Source organism: Petaurus breviceps, unplaced genomic scaffold (genome assembly GCF_028583685.1).
Source record: "Petaurus breviceps papuanus isolate PSGF00001 unplaced genomic scaffold, PetGlider_PUasm1.0 689, whole genome shotgun sequence".
Classification (NCBI taxonomy): Eukaryota; Metazoa; Chordata; class Mammalia; order Diprotodontia; family Petauridae; genus Petaurus; species Petaurus breviceps.
Window position 1 is genome coordinate 8,661,054 of NW_027186458.1, and position 5,852 is coordinate 8,666,905.

The following is a 5,852-nucleotide window of genomic DNA, read 5'->3' on the forward strand; positions in this document are numbered from 1 at the left end:
CTACACCCCTCCCCTGTGTCTGCACCCCTCCTCTCTGTCTGCACCCCTCCCCTGTGTCTGCACCCCTCCCCCGTGTCCGCTCCCCTCCCGTGTCCGCGCCCCTCCCGTGTCCGCGCCCCTCCCGTGTATGTACCCCTCCCGTGTCTGCACCCCTCCCCCGTGTCCGCGCCCCTCCCGTGTCTACACCCCTCCCGTGTCTGCACCCCTCCCCTGTGTCTGCCCCCCTCCTCTGTGTCTACATCCCCCCCCCCCTCTCTCTCACTGTGCCCACCTGGGCTAGAAAAACAAGTCACTTTTTTTTTTAAATTTCTCAATAGGGTTCCGTCTGATGGCTTTTGAATGTGTTTGGAGTAGTGGGGACGAGAGCTGGGTGTACTTGCTGCCACCTCCCCATCTGGACTTTGCTCTCTAGCCAGATGTCTTTTTTTTTAAGGGGGGGGTGGGAGAGTCAGGGAGGTTTGAGATAGGATAGCTCCCCCCAAAAAGGAAAAGAGGGTCACTAATGCAATTTAAAAACACACAGAAGATAGCAAAAGGCATGTACTGAAGTAGGAACTCTAATAACGAAGACATCTGTGAAAGATTCATGTTGAATGTATTGTGTATTTTAAAAGATAGTTAAGTTATATTTCGAAGAGAGTCATCGTTTCAAGTACAGTTCTCTTTGTGTTTTACTTTCAAACTGCCCATTTCATTTGGTGTTGGAAGTTCAAACTTTTACATACTTAATAGCCCTGGACCAAGGACTGGCCCCCAGGGCATTGACCTTCTAATGGCTCCTTGGGGCTCTGGTCCTTCAGCCTTAACTGTCCTCACCTAGGCCACATCTCTTCTGCAGGCATCCAACCGAGCTCTCCTTGAGTCGAACTTTTCCCTGTCTGCCTCTCTAGTAACCCTGGCTGGTGTGGCCTGCTTAGGCCACCTCTTAGTCACCCTTCTTTCCTTTGCTAGGTGTTCAGAAACCATCCCCTTAAAAACACATGCTCGATTTTGCCAGAAATCCAAGTCAAACTTATTGGCATGGAATTGTACAAGACTTCCAGCCATCATAAGCATAGAAAGCAAGCAGCTGGATGATATGTTAGGTAACTGCCAGTCTCGGTGCCCAGCCTAGACTTTTCACTGAAAATCTGAAGCCACTCTTTTCAGCTCTGTAGAAGCTGAGATAGACAGCAGGTGCATAAAGCCTAGAGTGACCTATCGTGGGGAGTGACTGGGCCCCAGAGCACGTGAGACCTCGTCTCCGAGCCCTCTCCTCCTTTGGTCTGAGCTGTGCCTGACCATCTCTGCCCTCTGCCGGCCCAGTCGCCTCCACCTTGAGTCCTGGTGTCTGTCGGCAGCCCAGTGGTAGAGCAGGGCTCGGCTGTCCTTGTTCTCAACAAGCCCTGTTGAAATCAAACTAATGGTTAACCTCAAATTGGGGAAAAGGAGGGGTTCTTTTCTCAAGCTGTAGATGAATGAGGCTGGTGAGGAACTGGCATTATTCTGATTAACACTTGAAGAAATGTGGTGTCACTGAAAGAGAACTGGGTTTTTTCAGTGCCACTTCTGAAACATATATAGAAACTATTAGTCAGCCAGTGACTCATTCCCCCCACGTCTGCTTTATTGTCAGATCTTGTCATTTCTGCCTTCGTAACACATAGCCTCCTCCTGGGCCTGCCCGTCTCATGTCCCTCTGAACCCCAGCCCGTCCTCCGGGACTCACTGTGTCACTGTCCTGCTCACTTAACTCCTATGGTTCCCTCTTACCGCCAGGATCAAACAGAAATCCTCCGTGTGACCTTTAAAGCCCTTGGCTCTCTTGTTCCTTCCCTCAGTGGGCTCTTGACCTTCACACACAGTGTTCTGTCTTGGCCTGCCCCCCACTCTCCCTAGCTTCCTTCAAGTGTCAGCTCATGCCCTCCCACCTTCCTAGTGCCTTCCCCACTCAGATCGCCTCTCCTTTGCCCCACGTGTGTCTTTGAATGGGACCTCTTGGAGGGCAGGGACCGCGTTCTCACTTTTCTTTGGCCCAGCACAGAGTGAGTTCCCAGTGGGTGCTTGTTGACTGACTGACCGACCAGACTTGTCACTGACCTTTCCCTTTGTGTATCTCTTACTCCCTTTTCTGTTCCTCATTCCTCAGCTGATGGCCAAAGATGAGCAGAAACAGCTGCTCCTGGGAAGATAGCCACGTCAGGTCTGATTGTTGCTGATGTGACCGAGAGCAGGCAGTGGTGGTAGATGCTTGTACTTCTGTTGTCAGAGAAGAAGCTCACTGGTGTTGGTTGGATGGTTTTTTTTAATTGAATGAAGTGTCTACTATGTGGCAGGTGCTGGGAATACAAAGTGTAAAAAACAAAAACCGAAGGCCGCCTCCTGCCTTCCAGGAGCCTCTCTGTTCTGCTGGGTTGCTACAATGTGTCCGTGCTTATGTACAGTACTGGGAGGATTTGGAGAGGGAGGCTCAGGGAGCCCTAGATAAAGCCGGGCAGGGGGTAGGGGGGGATACCTCCATCATTCACAGCTTCTGTAAAGGCACAGGGAACAGCTCGTAGCCCCGTTGGGCCGGAAGGTCAGGTCTGTGAAGGGGAGGAGGATGAAACAAGAAACGAGGTTTGACCCGTAGATGAAAAGGAGCCAGATCACGCGGGGCCCGGAAGGCCTGGCTAAGGAGCTTGTGGTGTGTTCTAGAGGCATCGATGAGCCAAGAATGTTGAGCAGGGGAGGGCTGTGGGCCTTTGTGCCTCTTAGACTGCTTCGGCATCTGTGGATAAAAGATTGAAGAGGAGAGGTGGGTAGCAGGCAACAGGTGGGTTAGGCCTGGAGTGAGGGGTGAGGGGTGTCTGCTGGGACATCAAGGCCGCTTGTTTCTAGTGGAATTTGGCAAGTGTTTCCAATGCTGGGATTCCTATTTTCAGGCACAACCAGAAAGGATTTGTTATCATTACATAGAGAGCAACAAAGAAGGATCGTGCTAAAAGCAAAGGTCTACAGGCTGCCCCATCCACAAGCATTTATTACATACTTACTGTACCAAGATAATCTGGTGTCAGTGGTTCATTAAGTGAAATACAATGCATTAAAATTTACTGAGAGGAGTGTTTCTTGGAGGCCACTATGCTGCCCTGGGGTGATGTTCTATTTCTACTCTCAGAATAACATTGGCCTTTGGCTGCAGAGTCAGTCATATTGGGCATATCAGCTGGTCCTTAATTTCAGTGATATCTATTTTTATGTGGACTCAAGTGAGTCTGTCTTGAAAGCATTTCGGTTTGGGAGGAAAGTGTTTGGCATTTTTTAAAGATTTACTCCTGTATGGTTCTTCTGGTCCACATGGACTTTCCCAGGAGCTTTATACAGGGTTCCATGAGACTGCAATGTCTCGTGTCATGTTCTGCAAGTGGCTTGAAAACTGAGTTCATTGTGCATTTTTAGCAGATCAGAAAGAGAATATTAGAGAGTATTACCAAGGGTAAGAATAACCAGGATAATAAAATGTCATAACAATCAAGAAAAAAAAAGAATTACTCCTGTGGGGTGGCTGGGTGGTCCAGTAAATAGAGCACTGGCCCTGGAGTCAGGAGGACCTGAGTTCAAATGCAGCCTCAGACACTTAACACTTACTAGCTGTGTGACCTTGGCCTTACTTACCCCCAATTACCCTGCCCTCCTCCTGCCAAAAGGCAAAAAAAGAGAGTTACTTGTGTAGAAGTTGAAAGTTTCCTGTTTTTATGTTATAAAATCATGAGACTTAAAGCTGCAAAGGGAGCCACAGGATCTTGTATTCGTCATTCCCACTGCCCCTCTGAGCTCCACTTTCTGTGATTCTTTCATCTTCCCACAGCCACAACAGCAGGCCGCCTGGCCCCCTTTCCTTTGCTCTCCCACCAGTCTGCTCAGTCATGCTTCTTGGGAAGACCTGTTGCTTGTACTCACTCAGGCTGTGTGATAGAGGAGGGGGAAGAACAGCCTGCAAAGGTCAGGGCATTAGGACAGGTCTACAGGGTGAAGAAGAGGGGAGTCGAGGGACTTTCTCCTGGAAAGGGGGTCTGGACTTAAGGCTGTCGCACTGTGCTGGGCACAAGGTAGATGTGCCCCTGGCACAGCCCTCACTGAGGTCAGCTGCCCTGCAGGCCGGCTGCCAGGAGCCTCCTTCCTGACTTGATCCTCTGGCCTTAAGCTTTCAGCTCTTAAAAATTCGTTTCCAAGGTCCCCAGGACAGCCTTCCAGTTGGAGGTGATGATGGGCAGCTTCTGGATTCACAGTGCCAGGCTCGGACTTCCTCTCCCCCTTAGGGAGGTTGTTTCACTTCTGGGCTGAGTCTCTTCGGCTTTAAGTCCTCAGTTCCATGATTCTTGGGATAAAGCAGCTTCCCTATAAGCCTCAGCTCACTCTAAACCTCTTCTCTAAGGTCAGGCTCCCCCTCAAGAGAAGCCCTTAGCTGGCTTCAGATTGCATTCAGGGTGGAATAAACCAAGACAGTGGCAGCGGAGAGCTTGGCCCCAGCCATTCCCATGGCCACCACCTTTTTCTTGTGTATTCCTTGTAGAAGTCTCCTCCCTGCTTGCCCCGTCTTTAGTCTCCCCTCTTCCCCCTCTAACTCTGTGACTTCCAGGGACCTCAGTTTCTTTCCCTGGGCCTTGATTTGGAAGGCCCCTTCCAGCTCAAACTCCAGGATGCTCTTCAGCGAGTGTAGATCAAAGGTCCAGCGACAGATGAGTGAGATTTGCAGCTGGAAGGAGTCAGCCCTCTCATTTTCTAGATGAGGAAACTGAGGTTCAAAAGGAGATTGATTCCCGGGGGTCTCGCAGCTGCTGAGTGCCGAGGCGGGATCCAGTCTTCCATCCCTTACCCTGCCCCAGCCTGCTTCTCCAGGTGAAGCAAGCAGCCTTGCCGAGCCTCATGAAAGTGGCCCAGAGAGAGTCAGGGGCGACGGAGAGGTGAGAGCCTTCATAAGTAAAGAACAGCCACAACACGCGCATGCCCACCACCTGTCGTCTGTGGGTGCTGGATATCGATTTGGATGATTCTTTTCAGGAAACATCTCAAGCTTTACTTTGCTTCAGTAAGGAATCATGCCCAGAGAAACTGGCCCTTGACTGGGCAGGAAATGCAGCTCTGCCTGCCAGGTTTGGACTGAGAGAAGGCTGGTTGTCAGTTGAAAGATTCCTTAGGTGCCCTCAGACTGTGTATGTGTTGGCCCTTGGTGAGAGGTGGGCCAAGCTGGTATTTGGAGTCCAGTCCAGCGGTCACATCCTCTGGTGACTTTGGGCTGAGTCGCCCAATCTTTTGGGCCTCAGTTTTCTCATCAGCAAAATCGGAGACTGAATTGGGTTTTTGATGTGGCCCAGACTTAACGATTTCACTGCTCTGGGAACCTCCAAGAAAGAAGACAGTTGCTTTGTGATTTTTAGACAGTGGGTGGTGCCTGGGGCCTTGAAATAAATGTGCTTAACCATCAATGAAGGAACCTCAATAAGTAGACTTCTCTTGGGAAAGGAATCCCAGCTGAAACGCCCCTGCCCCAGATAGTCCTCCAACTTGGAGACCCAGGAAGGAGGCAGCCTCTTCCATTTGAGGACCGGTTTGTCCTTCTCTCCAGCCTTTCTGATGCTTGAACACAGCCCCGTCTTGTTCCCTGCACTTCTCCAGGCTAGATAGCTGACCCTCGTGGCATTGGCGCCAAGCTGTTGGCCTTTCCACAGAGGCTCTCTGATTAATCTGTGCCATTGCCAGGACACTCCTCCCTTTGGGGAGTGTGTCCTTGGCAGAGGCCACCAAACCTTCGGTTCTTTTCTGGACTTGAAGTGAGCAGGCAGTTCACTGAGCCCCCCCCCCCCCCCCCCCCCCCCCCCCCCCCCCCCCCC